Source organism: Oncorhynchus keta, chromosome 12 (assembly GCF_023373465.1).
Source record: "Oncorhynchus keta strain PuntledgeMale-10-30-2019 chromosome 12, Oket_V2, whole genome shotgun sequence".
NCBI classification, from domain to species: domain Eukaryota; kingdom Metazoa; phylum Chordata; class Actinopteri; order Salmoniformes; family Salmonidae; genus Oncorhynchus; species Oncorhynchus keta.
This window is the reverse complement of record NC_068432.1, coordinates 28,020,824-28,038,976: the sequence shown is the minus strand read 5'-3', so window position 1 is coordinate 28,038,976 and position 18,153 is coordinate 28,020,824. Positions and strand designations below refer to the sequence as shown.

Below are 18,153 nucleotides of genomic sequence, written 5' to 3'. Positions count from 1 at the left end.
GATATCAGACCATCCACTACACAGATATCAGACCATCCACTACACAGATATCAGACCATCCACTTAACAGCTATCAGACCATCCACTACACAGATATTAGACCATCCACTACACAGATATCAGACCATCCACTTAACAGCTATCAGACCATCCACCCCACAGATATTAGACCATCCACTACACAGATATCAGACCATCCACTTAACAGCTATCAGACCATCCACTACACAGATATCAGACCATCCACTACACAGATATCAGACCATCCACTTAACAGCTATCAGACCATCCACTACACAGATATCAGACCATCCACTACACATATATCAGACCATCCACTACACATATATCAGACCATCCACTACACATATATCAGACCATCCACTACACAGCTATCAGACCATCCACTAAACACCCATCAGACCATCCACTACACAGATATCAGACCATCCACTACACAGCCATCAGACCATCCACTACACACCCATCAGACCATCCACTACACACCCATCAAACCATCCACTACACACCCATCAGACCATCCACTACACACCCATCAGACCATCCACTACACACCCATCAGACCATCCCACTACACAGATATCAGACCATCCACTACACACCCATCAGACCATCCACTACACACCCATCAGACCATCCACTACACACCCATCAGACCATCCACTACACACCCATCAGACCATCCCACTACACAGATATCAGACCATCCACTACACACCCATCAGACCATCCACTACACACCCATCAGACCATCCACTACACACCCATCAGACCATCCACTACACAGCTATCATACCATCCACTACACACCCATCAGACCATCCACTACACACCCATCAGACCATCCACTACACACCCATCAGACCATCCACTACACACCCATCAGACCATCCACTACACACCCATCAGACCATCCACTACACACCCATCAGACCATCCACTACACACCCATCAGACCATCCACTACACACCCATCAGACCATCCACTACACACCCATCAGACCATCCACTACACACCCATCAGACCATCCACTACACACCCATCAAACCATCCACTACACACCCATCAGACCATCCACTACACACCCATCAGACCATCCACTACACACCCATCAAACCATCCACTACACACCCATCAGACCATCCACTACACACCCATCAGACCATCCACTACACACCCATCAGACCATCCACTACACAGCTATCAGACCATCCACTACACACCCATCAGACTGTCGTCCATCTCTGCAAAACCATGTAAACTGTTCTTGGTCTCATCACAGATCCCGTACACCAGGTCAGAGGATAGAGTGCAGGCTTTTGCTCCAACCCTGCTCTAGTTCACCTTACTTTAGGGCTATTTAGGGTCCTGAGGAGCTAACGGGCTACCATCAGATGTATTATAGTAGGGCTGGAACCAAACCCTGCAGATGGGTAGCCCCGGAGGAGGGTGGGCATCCCTGTTGTAACTCTAGACTGACGAGCCCTGATGAACTAACAGATAATCTGCTTTATTTCCTCTTGGATACAGAACTTCATCTGCTCTGATTTCTCTTAAGGAGATGTCTGTCTGTTGATTTCTGTGGTGTACTGTATGAATAAACATACATTGATTTCTTCATTGCACAATAATCAACATTAATCAACTAAATAACTTATCTAGATCTAGAAAGCAAATAGTCCTCAGATATGCTTTCTAAGAATGACAGCTGTGCAGAGTGGATACTGTTGACTCATTCCTACTTAGTCAACGTTTACATGTTGCATTTACAGCAGCATTAGAATTACTGGCTGTTCTTTCCCCCACTCAAGGGGTCGGAAGCCCTGTCTGTCCTTGAGGGAGCTGTTGCCTTGGTAACCATGTTTGGGAAGTCAACTCCCACTACCCATAATCCTCCCCTCTCCCCCTCCACCTACCCACAGGTTTCCACCCCACCCTACACCTAGCCACCAGCTGCTCCTACCCTACTCCTATCCCCCATTATCTCCAGGGTACAGTGCTGGGGCAGGGTTGGGGTACAAGACTGGGGGTACAGGGCTGAGGTACAAGACTGGGGGTACAGGGCTGAGGTACAAGACTGTGTGTACAGGGCTGAGGTACAAGACTGTGTGTACAGGGCTGAGGTACAAGACTGGGGGTACAGGGCTTGGCTGGGGTACAAGACTGGGGGTACAGGGCTGGGGGTACAGGGCTTGGCTGGGGTACAAGACTTGGGGGTACAGGGCTGGGGTACAAGACTGGGGGTACAGGGCTGGGGTACAAGACTGGGGTTACAGGGCTGAGGTACAAGGCTGGGGGTACAGGGCTGGGGTACAAGACTGGGGGTACAGTGCTGAGGTACAAGACTGGGGGTACAGGGCTGGGGTACAAGACTGGGAGTACAGGGCTGAGGTACAAGACTGGGGGTACAGGGCTGGCTGGGGTACAAGCCTGGGGGTACAAGACTGGTGATACAGGGCTTGGCTGGGGTACAAGACTTGGGGTACAGGGCTGGGGTACAAGACTGGGGGTACAGGGCTGGGGTACAAGACTGGGGTTACAGGGCTGAGGTACAAGGCTGGGGGTACAGGGCTGGGGTACAAGACTGGGGGTACAGTGCTGAGGTACAAGACTGGGGGTACAGGGCTGGGGTACAAGACTGGGAGTACAGGGCTGAGGTACAAGACTGGGGGTACAGGGCTGGCTGGGGTACAAGCCTGGGGGTACAAGACTGGGGATACAGGGCTTGGCTGGGGTACAAGACTTGGGGGTACAGGGCTGGGGCTGGGGTAAAAGACTGGGGGTACAGGGTTGAGGTACAAACCTGGGGATACAGGGCTTGGCTGGGGTACAAGCCTGGGGGTACAAGACTGGGGATACAGGGCTTGGCTGGGGTACAAGACTTGGGGGTACAGGGCTGGGGTACAAGACTGGGGGTACAGGGCTGTGGTACAAGACTGGGGGTACAGGGCTGGGGTACAAGACTGGGGGTACAGTGCTGAGGTACAAGACTGGGGGTACAGGGCTGGGGTACAAGACTGGGGGTACAGGGCTGAGGTACAAGACTGGGGGTACAGGGCTGTGGTACAAGACTGGGGGTACAGGGCTGGGGCTGGGGTAAAAGACTGGGGGTACAGGGCTGGGGTACAATACTGGGGGTACAGGGCTGAGGTACAAGACTGGGGGTACAGGGCTGGGGTACAAGACTGGGGGCACAGGGCTGGGGCTGGGGTAAAAGACTGGGGGTACAGGGCTGTGGTACAAGACTGGGGGTACAGGGCTGAGGTACAAGACTGGGGGTACAGGGCTGAGGTACAATACTGGGGGTACAGGGCTGGGGTAAAAGACTGGGGGTACAGGGCTGGGGGATATGGCACATGTTGTCAGCACATGGTGAGAAAGCATAGATACAGTAGCATGAGGAAAGATACATGTTTGCTGGTCCTTCAGGTAGACCAGATCTGTTTCTTCAATACAATGTCCAGCCGAGACATGTCTCCTCTCCTCTCCTCTCCTCTCCTCTCCTCTCCTCTCCTCTCCTCTCCTCGGCTGTTCTGAGTTATTCCTCCCTGCTGTATCTGCCTGGCTCTGGGAAGTCTGTTTTATGTGTCTGCTTCTGCTTTTATCCTCTGTGTTTGATGCAAACCCACTGGGACCCATTGCTCACTCCAGCATCATTCCCTCATATCAACAGCTTTTCCACTCATCTGTTCATCCCTTCACCTCCTCCTCACTGTCATTCACACACCTTTTAGGGCCTCAGATAAAGAAAAAAAATAGGAGAAGGAAATCAAGACCTGAGCGCTTTTCAGCTCTGGGTAGGAGGCACATTGATACATGGGCCGTGGAATACACCGATAGAGAGAGAGGGAAGAGAGAATGAGAGAATGAGAGAGAGAGAGAGAGAGAGAGAGAGAGAGAGAGAGAGAGAGAGAGAGAGAGAGAGAGAGAGAGAGAGAGAGAGAGAGAGAGAGAGAGAGAGAGAGAGAGAGAGAGAGAGCCAAAGGACAGTAAAAAAGACAAGGGGATTGAAAGAGTTGAGAGGAGAAGATTAGAGAGAGGATAGAGTGAAGGAGAGAGCAAGGCAACAGAGTGAGGGAGAAAGAGGATGAAGGTAAGAGAGGAGGAGAGGACAAATGGAAGAGAGAAATAGTAAGAAAGAAAGCAAGTTAGAAAGAGAGAAGTGGAGAGAGGGGAGGAGATAGAGGGGAGGCGAGAGAGCTCAGGGCTGGTGTTTACTGGGCTAGCCTGCCGTCAGAGGTAACTTGAAGACAGGGCAGTGCGCTGGGGGGGTATCAGCGGTGAGTGAGCCCTGCAGCTCTGGCCTGGGTCTCTCTCTCCTGCTCCCCTGCACACTGCCCTCTCTGGCACAGTAATCCTATCTGCAGCAGGAGAGAGCTACACAGTGAATATTATTCATAACAATCACTACATAGGACCCTGCTCCTCTTAGCTCAGCTGAGTTAGAGAGGGAGGGGGATGAAATCCAAGCCCACAACTGGAGTGCAAAACAGAAAGAAAGGGTGATGTGGAGGGGGGGAGTTTAAATAAAAATGAATAGGAAGCGGGAGACAGATGTGTTGGAAAATTAAGACAGTCATGGCCTAATGTTCATTTACTGCATATCAAATACTACCCCCACACAGACACACACAAACATTGGAGAACCCTTTTTGGTTCCAGATAAAACTCTTTTGGGTTCCATGTAGAACCTTTTCTACAGAGTGAGTTCTACCTGGAACCAAAAGGGTTCTATCTGAGAAGGAACCGCTCTGAGGTGGGGGTGAAGACTTACAGAAAACGTTTAACCTCTGTCATTGCCAACAAAGGGTATATAACAAAGTATTGAGATAAACTTTTGTTATTGACCAAATACTTATTTTCCACCATAATTTGCAAATAAATTCATAAAAAATTCTACAATGTGATTTTCTGGATTTTTTTTCTTCTCATTTTGTCTGTCATAGTTGAAGTGTACCTATGATGAAAATTACAGGCATCTCTCATCTTTTTAAGTGGGAGAACTTGCACAATTGGTGGTTGACTAAATACTTTTTTGCCCCACTGTAACTGTTAGGCTACCTGCAGCCAAAAAGGGTTCCTCAAAGGGTTCTTCTATGGTCACAGCCAAATAACCCTTTAAGGTTTTAGACAGACCCTTTTTTACTAGGAGTATAGCCTTCCTCCCTCTATAACCCTGGCCCTCCTCTAGCCCTCCTCTACCCCTGGCCCTCCCCTAGCCCTCCTCTACCCCTGGCCCTCCCCTAGCCCTCCTCTACCCCTGGCCCTCCCCTAGCCCTCCTCTACCCCTGGCCCCTATCCTAGCCCTCCTCTACCCCTGGCCCTCCCCTAGCCCTCCTCTAGCCCTCCTCTACCCCTGGCCCTCCTCTAGCACTCCTCTACCCCTGGCCCTCCCCTAGCCCTCCTCTACCCCTGGCCCTCCCCTAGCCCTCCTCTACCCCTGGCCCTCCTCTAGCCCTCCTCTACCCCTGGCCCTCCCCTAGCCCTCCTCTACATCCTGGCCCTCCCCTAGCCCTCCTCTACCCCTGGCCCTCCCTAGCCCTCCTCTACATCCTGGCCCTCCCCTAGCCACCCTCTACCCCTGGCCCTCCCCTAGCCCTCCTCTACATCCTGGCCCTCCCCTAGCCCTCCTCTACCCCTGGCCCTCCCCTAGCCCCCCTCTACCCCTGGCCCTCCCCTAGCCCTCCTCTACCCCTGGCCCTCCCCTAGCCCTCCTCTACATCCTGGCCCTCCCCTAGCCCTCCTCTACCCCTGGCCCTCCCCTAGCCCTCCTCTACATCCTGGCCCTCCCCTAGCCACCCTTTACCCCTGGCCCTCCCCTAGCCCTCCTCTACATCCTGGCCCTCCCCTAGCCCTCCTCTACCCCTGGCCCTCCCCTAGCCCTCCTCTACCCCTGACCCTCCCCTAGCCCTCCTCTACATCCTAGCCCTCCCCTAGCCCTCCTCTACCCCTGGCCCTCCCCTAGCCCTCCTCTACCCCTGGCCCTCCTCTAGCCCTCCTCTACATCCTGGCCCTCCCCTAGCCCTCCTCTACCCCTGGCCCTCCTCTAGCCCTCCTCTACCCCTGGCCCTCCCCTAGCCCTCCTCCTTCTATAACCCTGGACCTCCCCCAGCCCTCCTCACTCTTTAACCCTAGCCCTCCTCCTCTACCCCTGGCCCTCCCCTAGCCCTCGTCCTCTACCCCTGGCCCTCCCCTAGCCCTCCTCCCTCTATACCCCTGGCGCCGCCCCTAGCCTTCCTCCTCCTCTACCCATGGCCCTCTCCTAGCCTTCCTCCCTCTATACCTCTGGCCCTCCCCTAGCCCTCCTCCCTCTATACCCCTGGCCCTCCCCTAGCCTTCCTCCTTCTATACCCCTGGCCCTCCTCTAGCCCTCCTCCTCTACCCCTGGCCCTCCCCTAGCCTTCCTCCCTCTATACCCCTGGCCCTCCCCTAGCCTTCCTCCTTCTATACCCCTGGCCCTCCCCTAGCCTTCCTCCTCCTCTACCCCTGGCCCTTCCCTAGCCTTCCTCCTCCTCTACCCCTGGCCCTCCCCTAGCCCTCTCCTCTCAACCTCTCTTCTCTCCTCCTCCTCTCAGCATCCAGGACACAGTTTCCTGCAGGGGGCATCTCTCTCTCTCTCGCTCTCACTCTCTCACACCCACACACACCCTCTGTCTCCCCTTCTCCCTTTCCCTTACTCCTGCTCTCTCTTTCCTCCTTTCCAGAGTTGCATATTGGCAGTTGAGGCCTAAGTTTGGGGCTGGCACCCACTAAAACAACCTACCCTAACATATGAATTGGGGCCCTGGCTGTTTGTTTGTTTGTTTGTTTGTTTGTTTGTTTGTTTGTTTGTGTGTGTGTGTGTGTGTGTGTGTGTGTGTGTGTGTGTGTGTGTGTGTGTGTGTGTGTGTGTGTGTGTGTGTGTGTGTGTGTGTGTGTGTGTGTGTGTGTGTGTGTGTGTGTGTGTGTGTGTGTGTGTGTGTGTGTGTGTGTGTGTGTGTGTGTGTGTGTGTGTGACGTGACTGGCTGGTTCCCTTGTGCGTGAGTTGTCAATGGGACCCATGGGCCACCCTCTAGCCCCTCTGGGAGCGCAGCAGGATTGAATGACAATAAACTGTATGAGATTCCGGATGTGTCGAATCCGACCCCCAGGAAGGACTGAAATAGACACTGCAGACCAGCAAGTCCAGGCAGGAGAGAGAGAGAGAGAGAGAGAGAGAGAGAGAGAGAGAGAGAGAGAGAGAGAGAGAGAGAGAGAGAGAGAGAGAGAGAGAGAGAGAGAGAGAGAGAGAGAGAGAGGGAGAGAGGGAGAGAGGGAGAGAGATAAAGAGAGAGAGAGATAAAGAGAGAGAGAGATAAAGAGGGATAAAGAGGGAGAGAGGGATAAAGAGGGAGAGAGGGATAAAGAGGGAGAGAGAGAGGTAAAGTGAGAGAGGGAGAGAGGGATAAAGAGGGAGAGAGAGAGGGAGAGGGGGATAAAGAGGGAGAGAGAGAGAGATAAAGAGAGAGAGGGAGAGAGGGATAAAGAGGGAGAGAGAGAGGGAGAGGGGGATAAAGAGGGAGAGAGAGAGATAAAGAGAGAGGGAGAGACATGAATAAAGATAAAGCAGAAGAAAGTGAACAGGAAAAACAATTGGAAAGGGGGAGGAGACTGGAAGTAGTTAGTGATAAAGTTGAGGCATCACAGTGTGTGTGTGCATGCGTTGACATACGTGCATGTGTGTGTGTGTAACCCACCATCTTGTGTAAGTAGGGGTGAGAAAGAGAAGTCACCCCTCACGGCACCCTGTCTGGCACAGTGAGTTATTTCACCTTTCCACAATGGGCCAATGGTCCCAAACAGCTGTACCAGTTACGCCATGCAACCTCCTCTCTCTCTCTCGCTCTCACTTACACACACTTGTGCAACTTCGTTAACTTCTCTAATACAAAACCACTGGAAAAAAATATGCTTTTATCAACTTGATCAACTGTACACACACAAAAATCGAGCGCATTCAATTTGTAACAGATTCTTCAAATTATGACGACTCTAATCTAATATGCCTGTATTTAGCTTACATCCACCTCTCTTTTCCAACAGCAAACCTTGGAACATAGAGACATTTTATATATTTAACAAATAAATAAATAAATAATACATTCCAGGAGAGCACTCTTTCAAACAGTGAAGGACAGTGAGGTTTCTCATCCGACCGTTTGTGGTTGATGTGCATTAGCTCCTCTTGCCTAGTGTTAGAAAAAAAACTCTCTTCACTACACTCATCCCATCCGTCTATCCCTCTATCCCTCCATCTCTCCATCCCTCCATCCCTCTATCCCTTCATCCCTCCATCCTTCCATCCTTCCATCCCTCCATCCCTCTATCCCTCCATCTCTCCATCCCTCCATCCCTCCATCTCTCCATCCTTCCATCCTTCCATCCCTCCATCCCTCTATCCATCCATCCCTCTATCCCTTCATCCCTCCACCCCTCCATCCTTTCATCCCTCCATCCTTCCATCCCTCCATCCTTCCATCTCTCCATCCCTCCATCCTTCCATCCTTCCATCCCTCCATCCCTCCATCTCTCCATCCCTCCATCCCTCCATCTCTCCATCCCTCCATCCTTCCATCCTTCCATCCCTCCATCCCTCTATCCCTCCATCCCTCTATCCCTTCATCCCTCCACCCCTCCATCCTTTCATCCCTCCATCCTTCCATCCCTCCATCCTTCCATCTCTCCATCCTTCCATCCTTCCATCCCTCCATCCCTCTATCCCTCCATCTCTCCATCCCTCCATCCTTCCATCTCTCCATCCCTCCATCCCTCCATCCTTCCATCCCTCCATCCTTCCATCTCTCCATCCATCCATCCCTTCATCCCTCCATCCTTTCATCCCTCCATCCTTCCATCCCTCCATCCTTCCATCTCTCCATCCCTCCATCCTTCCATCCCTCTTCCATCCCTCTTCCATCCCTCCATCCCTCTATCCCTCCATCCTTCCATCTCTCCATCCCTCCATCCCTCCATCCTTCCATCCCTCCATCCTTCCATCTCTCCATCCCTCCATCCCTCTATCCCTTCATCCCTCCATCCTTTCATCCCTCCATCCTTCCATCCCTCCATCCTTCCATCTCTCCATCCCTCCATCCTTCCATCCTTCCATCCCTCCATCCCTCTATCCCTCCATCTCTCCATCCCTCCATCTCTCCATCCCTCCATCCTTCCATCCTTCCATCCCTCCATCCCTCTATCCCTCCATCTCTCCATCCCTCCATCCCTCTATCCCTCCATCACTCGTTCACCCATCCACCCCTCCAGTCGTGCCCAGCGGATATGGGTATTGACATATAGTATCCGACCTTGAAAACAATCAATGATAACCCCACATGTCCCCATCCCACTTACACACACCACACCAAACTATCCCAGTTACAGTACACACACCATAGTGCACCGCACCAAACCATTTACTCACACCACACCAAACCATTTACTCAAAACCGCACCAAACCATTTTCTCAAAACCGCACCAAACCATTTACTCACACCACACCAAACCATTTACTCACACCACACCAAACCATTTACTCACACCGCACCAAACCATTTACTCACACCACACCAAACCATTCACTCACACTGCAACAAACCATTTACTCACACCGCACCAAACCATTTACTCACACCACACCAAACCATTCACTCACTCACACTGCACCAAACCATTCACTCACACCACACCAAACCATTAACACACCACACCAAACCATTTACTCACACCACACCAAACCATTTACTCACACCACACCAAACCATTTACTCACACCGCACCAAACCATTTACTCACACCACACCAAACCATTTACTCACACCACACCAAACCATTCACTCACTCACACTGCACCAAACCATTCACTCACACCACACCAAACCATTAACACACCACACCAAACCATTTACTCACACCACACCAAACCATTTACTCACACCACACCAAACCATTTACTCACACCACACCAAACCATTTACTCACACCACACCAAACCATTTACTCACACCACACCAAACCATTTACTCACACCGCACCAAACCATTTACTCACACCACACCATACCAAATCAGTTACTCTTACCACACAAAACTATCCCAGTTACAGTACACACATCACAACATACCACACAACATCACACCACTCTTCCAGTTATGCAAACCAGTTATACACCATACCAAACAATACCACACCTCTCCCCCAGTTAGACTCACCACACCAAACTATCCCAGTTACAGTACACACACCACACCAAACCAGTTACTCACCAAACCACATCAAACCAGTTACACACCATACCACATCACATCAAACCAGCTACACACCATACCACACCACATCAAACCAGTTACACACCATAACACACCAAACCACATCAAACCAGTTACACACCATACCACGCCACACTCTCCCAGGTAGACACACCACACCACTATCCCAGGTAGACACACCACAGCACTCTTCCAGGTAGACACACCACACTCTCCCAGGTAGACACACCACAGCACTCTCCCAGGTAGACACACCACAGCACTCTCCCAGGTAGACACACCACACCACTCTCCCAGGTAGACACACCACACCACTCTCCCAGGTAGAAACACCACACCACTCTCCCAGGTAGACACACCACACTCTCCCAGGTAGACACACCACACTCTCCCAGGTAGACACACCACTATCCCAGTGGCATAAAGCTTTAAACAGTAAGGCCAGAGAAGGACCTACAGAAAGCAGACCACTTCTACACACGGTTAAGTTGAATATAAAGAATACATGTGAGAGTCTAGTAAAAGAGTAAAGCTCTTTGGATATCCGCTTTTAGTGTTTTTCCTCATAAAATAGAGATGGGTTGGTGGGGGGGCTGTTTGTACCTACCTCTGAATGGGGGGAGATCCATGCTGCAGTGGGATGGTTGGGGAGGGGGGCAGTTCTCTCAGTTCTGTGGGGCCACAGCTCCTTCCTTCCCTTCCCTTCCTTCACCTTGAGTCCCCTCAGTAGGCTTTTCAGGAGCGTCCCTTTGCATTCCCTGCAAAGAAGAAGCAGCAGCAACCCAGCCCTGACGACAAGCAGCCAAGCAGCCTCTCCACTATGGCTTGTCAGGGGCTGAGAGGTCCCTGGTCCACAGTGTGCTGATCACTGGAGACCAGAGGGCAGAGTACCATTAGAAATATCCCAGAGAACACAAGAAGAAGTAACAGCCAAGTCCTCTGCTTCAGAATGAAGAAAATATATTGTTAGATTAAAAACATAAGGTTGTGAAAAAAAGTTAACAAATGAAAGTGAAAAAGTTCCAAAATTACAGGACACAGATATTGTAGTAGTATGGCTCTGTAGTCTCTCTCTCTGCTATCCCTGGAAGCATAATGACTGAGTGCTGGATAGTCCCTCTCTCCCTTGCTCTCTTGTTCTCTCTCTCTCTCTGGCTCTCTCTCTCTCTCTAACGCTCTTGGGTCAGTCCTTCCTGTCTGTACGTTTATCCTCTCATTCTCTGCAAGCCGAGAGTGTGTGTGTGAGGGAGAGCGTGAGAGACACAGACACAGAAAGAGGGGGAGAGATGGGAGGGAGGGAGGATGGGAAACAGAGAGAAAGAGAGCAGGAGGGGGCTGGACATGAATGGTAGAGGGAGGCAGGGGAGGGTTCTGTTCAGGATGGGGGATACATGTTTGCTGCAGATAGTTAATAGCTAAGTGGCATCATCAGGCTGAATCTCTCATTTGCTCTCCCTCAGGCACTGTTCCATATGAGTCTATGAGCAGAGCCTTGATAGAGGGAGAGAGAGAGAGGGAGAATGGGAGAGAGAGACAGATAGAAAAAGAGAGAAGGGAAGAAAAGGGGAGAGTGTGTGCAAGAAAGAGAAAAAATGAGGGAGAGGAAAGACAGAGGGAGTGAGGGAGAGAGAGAGGGAGAAAAGGGGAGACAGGGAGGGAGAGAGGGAGAAAAGGGGAGAGAGGGAGAAAAGGGGAGACAGGGAGGGAGAGAGGGAGAAAAGGGGAGACAGGGAGGGAGAGAGGGAGAAAAGGGGAGACAGGGAGGGAGAGAGGGAGAAAAGGGGAGAGAGGGAGAAAAGGGGAGACAGGGAGGGAGAGAGGGAGAAAAGGGGAGACAGGGAGGGAGAGAGGGAGAAAAGGGGAGACAGGGAGGGAGAGAGGGAGAAAAGGGGAGAGAGGGAGAAAAGGGGAGAGAGGGAGAAAAGGGGAGACAGGGAGGGAGAGAGGGAGAAAAGGGGAGACAGGGAGGGAGAGAGGGAAAAAAGGGGAGACAGGGAGGGAGAGAGGGAGATAAGGGGAGACAGGGAGGGAGAGAGGGAGAAAAGGGGAGACAGGGAGGGAGAGAGGGAGAAAAGGGGAGAGAGGGAGGGAGAGAGGGAGAAAAGTGGAGACAGGGAGGGAGAGAGGGAGAAAAGGGGAGACAGGGAGGGAGAGAGGGAGAAAAGGGGAGACAGGGAGGGAGAGAGGGAGAAAAGGGGAGACAGGGAGGGAGAGAGGGAGATAAGGGGAGACAGGGAGGGAGAGAGGGAGAAAAGGGGAGACAGGGAGGGAGAGAGGGAGAAAGGGGGAGACAGGGGGAGGGAGAGAGGGAGAAAAGGGGAGAGAGGGAGAAAAGGGGAGAGAGGGAGAAAAGGGGAGAGAGGGAGAAAAGGGGAGACAGGGAGGGAGAGAGGGAGAAAGGGGGAGACAGGGAGGGAGAGAGGGAGAAAAGGGGAGAGAGGGAGAAAAGGGGAGAGAGGGAGGGAGAGAGGGAGAAAAGGGGAGACAGGGAGAAAAGGGGAGACAGGGAGGGAGTGAGAGAAGGAGAAAAATGAGACAGGGAGGGAGTGAGAGGGGAGGTGAAAGAGCATGTGATGGGCAAGAGAGGGAAAAAGAGGAAAATAGAGGAGGGGAATGCAGGGGTTAAGTCATAAAAAGCCTCACAAGGCTGACAGTATCACAGTGTGGAGAGAGATGTTTAGAGTGTTGTGGGGGAGCCACAACTATCAAAAGCCCTTACAACACACACAGGTCAAACACCCCTGTCACAAAGCTGCCACTCAACCTTTATACAAGACAAGTCACTGATTCTGTGCCACTCTGTGTGTCCTCTCACCTACAGACACAGCTCTGAGAGCCTCTTTCAAAACCTTTTCTGGTCACACTTTATTTGGATGGTCCGGATAGTCCATCTGTAGATGCTCTTCAGATGGTCATTCTATCAATAAACTATATGTTGATAAGCAACTGCTTGCTAAGTTTATGGTTAGGGTTAGGTTTAGAATAAGGGTTAGGGAAATGGTTAAGAATAGGGAAATGGTTAGAGTTAAGTTTAGGGTTAGGATAAGGGTTTAATAGATAGTTAGTTGAAATGTTACTGATAGCTTGTAGATAGTCTATAGAGCATCTACAGATGGACTATCCAAATAAAGTGTTGCCCATTTTCAAGACAAAAACATTAGCTCTATTTTTCAGTGTTTACTTCCTTATTTCCGGTCTCATCCTGGAAAGCCTTGTCAGCAGCACTCTGGGTAATATTGAAAGCTGTCAACGTCAATATTGATGATGTATATTTTTGCAGTCAAATGTATATTTGGGACTCTTCCGTTCCACCAGCCCCAGTCTTACTCAGCAGGTTCTCTGCAAGATCTCTGAGGCTGACTATTCTCTGCCCTATAGACATTATGCATATACTGTATACATCCCTACACAGTCATCTAAATGGTAAACGGACACTATCCAGGAACAAACAGCACTGCTTCCTGCCAGGGGAAACACCTGAGAGGAGGGAGAGGATTGAAGGGTAGTTTATTCGTTTATTGGTCTTTCAGCATTATTACAAGTTCTTTAAAATCCGTTTTTGTTTCGGAGGCTGCTCAAATAAGGTATTGGTTGATTTGGTTGAATTGTCATACGCCTACCGGTGTTCAGCCCACATGGGCTTACAAGACACTACAAAATAAAATGTTAAAAATTACACGCATACAATAACCATGGCAAGTACAACTACCATCTAGCCACACTTCATAAACAATCAATTTCACATTTTTCTCCAGGCATTATGAACAAGCTAAGCAATTTCAAACAAGTCCCATCTGAATCAGAATTCAATCCTCTGCTCGTCCCGTAGGCAGAATCCTTCAGGGTTATCACCAACATTTTACAAAAATAACATCTCATATCGTCATACAGAGGGCAATAAAACACTACATGGATTTAGTTTCAGATTTAAATCTGGGTAGCCTGAGTACCTCTGGCAAGGATGATCTTACAGGCCTGTTTCTGTGTGCGTTCCAGCCTTTCAGCCTGGTTTTTGGTCACAGAACTGCGCCAGACCGGGGCTGCATATTGAAGTACGGGACACCTTTGTAGATGGAAACCAGTTCTGGGTCTAGGACACCAAATTTCTTCAGACGCCGCAGAACAAACAGATTCCTGTTGGCAGAGCTCAGCATGTGGTCCACTTGAGTGTCCAATTGTAAATGATTCTGGATGGTGACCCCCAGGATTCTTACTGTGTCACAGACTTCAAGGGTGTTCTGGTCAATGGAGAGTGTCAGTAGGTTGAGTGGATTCTTACTGTGGGTGACATGCAGAACTTTGTTTTCTTTTTGTCTTTGGGTTTAGTTTCATTCTGTGCTCCTCTACCCAGATGCCAAGACCATTTAGGGTCTGTTGGTGGGACAGGGTAGTTGAGGTGTCTACGTCTGATCCAGATTCACGTCATCCACGTATTTCCAGTGTTTTTTTGTTTCCTGGAGGGCACTGTCATCAGTGCTAGTAAGACTATAGGCCCAGAAAGTGGTAGCGAGGAGTCTAGGGTGATTACTCTGTTCTGAGCCAGGGTAGGACTGAAGGGATGGAGGGAGTATAGAGGAGTGAATGTAGGGATGTGGGGATGTAGTTTTGGGCCAGGACAGGATCAATGTAAAACGGCCTGGTTAACGACCGGCACACAGCTGACAAAGTCATTCATTTCTGCCGGCATTCTGCACACTGTGTGTTTGTATCCCACTGTCACAGTTCCACAGGCATACACTGTGAACACTCTGTTGCAGAACCCCAGAGCTGGAGGTCAGTTCAGCCCGCCTGGCACTCAGGATCAGGTTACACAATGCAGTCCAGCACTGACACACTCATACACACACACCACACTGCAATCCACCACTGACACAAACACAAATGCAGACACACACACACACAACCCAATGCAGTCCAGTGCTAACACATACACACACACACACACAACAGTCCAGCTCTAACACACACAAAACACTCCAGCTGTGAGCGCTCCATAAACCCAGAGTGTAGCAGTAGGATTACAGTATTTTGCAACTCTCACCTCTACTGTATAGACCTACCTAAATGTCTGTACAATCACTCTGGCTATGCTACATTCAGTTATACTATAGAGCCCACACCGGCTGTGTTAAATTCAGTTATACTATAGAGCCCACTCGGGCTATGTTACATTCAGTTACACTATAGAGCCCACTCTGGCTGTGTTAAATTCAGTTATACTATAAAGCCCACTCGGGCTATGTTACATTCAGTTACACTATAGAGCCCACTCTGGCTGTGTTAAATTCAGTTATACTATAGAGCCCACTCTGGCTGTGTTACATTCAGTTAAACTGTAGTGGAAATTCTACACAGGGACACTCAAAGTTAATATTGAATTAATAATTATTTATTAACAGTAAGCTGGAGAGTTCTCAGTCAAATTTAGATGCTTAAAGTACCGGTCTGAAGTGAACTCTGCCAAGGCTGTCCCGTTAGTTCTCATATATACTGCTTACACAGAGAAGTTATATTTGCATGATTTAGCTTATTCATTATTCCTAATTAATTCATCATTAATGTTGGTTCCTGCTTGTGACAGACAAATACCTCACAAGACTTCTTCTCTCCAAGCTGAGACCTTGAAACTGAGATATCCCTTTCCGTTCTTAAAACAATGTTCTGTGCGTACTTCCAAATTGCAGATACTGATAGTGAAGATTCCTCCCAGGCACGATCAGTCAGTTACTTGCATGAACACAGTCAAATTGGTTATTAGAAATGCACAAACATGACATTTTTCTTCACGATACTACAGAACCTACTCTGGCTATGTTACGTTCAGTTAAACTATAGAACCCACTCTGGCTGTGTTTTATTCAGTTATACTATGGATCTCACTCTGGCTGTGTTTCATTCCAGACTTTTGCTCCCTCCCCTCTGTCCTCATTCCCTCCCCCTCATTACTCCTTCTTCAAGGGAAGTGAATGCAGGCATAGTGGAAAGGAGAAACTTTCTAGAATGAAATGCAGTCACAGTCAAGCTACCCTCATCCCCTCCTCATCCCCTCATTCTGTAAAACACTGAGATTCATAAACACAGCCATCTGTATCTAATATGATTTAATGCCGACCTTCCCTACTCCCACCTCTCCACGTGTCACTCCAATCCCTAGCTATAGTCTCTGTTCAGCCCTGTGCCGATGAAGCAATACACCCTACCCCTCCCTAGCCCCATCCACTCTCCCTCTCCCCCCACCCCTCTCCATCTTCATCCCTACTCCCCCTCCCTAGTCCTATGTCTGAGGCAATCGCTCCCCCCTCCTCTCTTCTACCCCCTCCTCCCCCTCCTTTGCGCCTCCATAATTGTTCCTGATATTTCGCCAAAGTATCCGTGTTCCATTAACTGACCAGGGCTTGTTGATTGGCTCCGGCCGCCCCCTGAAATAGCAGGGCTGGCCACCAGCCAAACTCCCATTTCCTGTCGGTCTGAGAGGCTGCAGGCAGCCGCTGGGGCTCAGATGCATTTCCTGACTGACTAGGTATAAAATGTGTATTAATGGCCAGGAGTGCATCAGCAGCTAGGGCATGCGAGCCGAAAAAGTGGACCGAGAAAGAGAGAAAGAAAAAAAGAAAGAGACGGAAGAGTGAGAAGAGAGATGGAAAAGATGAGAGGTTAAAAGTGACTGTTTTAAAGAGATGGAGAGAGGGAGTGAACCTGAGAGAGAGAGAGAGAGAGAGAGAGAGAGAGAGAGAGAGAGAGAGAGAGAGAGAGAGAGAGAGAGAGAGAGAGAGAGAAATAAATACAGGGGGAGTTTAGAGAGATAAAGAGGAGACAGACAGTCCATAATTACATCAGATGCAGGAAAGATGAGCCTACCCAGCAAACCAAAATTGGTTCTGTGGAAGTTCCCACCACATTTGTTAGGTCACAGCAAATATCACAAAAACTGTCATGTCATGCTGATGATTCTAGAATGTTTGTATAAAACATTTGCCTGATGTTGCAAGCAAGTTTCTAGAACACATTCAATATGTTCTTTAAAGGTTCCCAGAGTGTTTGATTAAGTTGAACAGTCTGCTGGGAACATTGTGTGGAAATCAATAAAGATATTTTTCCAAAACACAAAACTTAGTGTCTTTGTCCTGTTGGAAGGTGAACCTTCACCCCCAATGTGAGGTCCTGAGCGCTCTGGAGCAGGTTTTCATCAAGGATCTCTCTCTACTTTGCTCTGTTCATCTTTGCCTTGATCCTGACTAGTCTCCCAGTCCCTGCTACTGAAAAACATCCCCACTGCATGATGCTTCCACCACCATGCTTCACCGCAGGGATGGTGCCATTTTTCCTCCAGATGTGAAGCTTGGGATTAAGGCCAAAGAGTTCAATCTTGGTTTCATCAGACCAGAGAATCTTGTTTCTCATGGTCTGAGAGTCCTTTAGGTGCCTTTTGGCAAACTCCAAGTGGGCTGTCATGTGCCTTTTACTGAGGAATGGCTTCCGTCTGGCCACTCTACCATAAATGCCTGATTGGTGGAGTGCTGCAGGGAGGGGCAGGCGCCAATGACCCACTGCAGGGGTCCTGGTTAGATGGGATACAGGGGTAACAGGGAAAGAGGGTTCAAAAGAGGCCAGAGAGAGAGCTGCCACTCACACATTTCCTAGTCCGCTTCAAGTTTTAATGTCACATGCACATGTACAGTGAAATGCCTTTCTTGCAAACTCAAAACCCAACAATGCAATAATCAATAACAATGTAATACTAGAAATGAGGAAATATGAAGAATACAATAAAAATACAATAAGAATACTGTCAGTAAGCATACTATATACAGGGTCAGTTCCAATACCATATTCACAACGTGCAGGG

General features: G+C 49.7%; 1 protein-coding gene across 1 annotated transcript in view; it reads right to left on the bottom strand.

The window, feature by feature from the left end:
- The window catches only part of LOC118391687 (protein sprouty homolog 3-like), an 18,326-nt gene extending 6,807 nt beyond the window's left edge, over positions 1-11,519 (bottom strand). Inside the window, exon 1 of the mRNA XM_035783194.2 lies at positions 10,915-11,519. The gene's annotated coding sequence lies outside the window, so the exon portion shown is untranslated. The remainder of the gene's footprint in view (positions 1-10,914) is intronic.
- Positions 11,520-18,153: the final 6,634 nt, after the last annotated feature.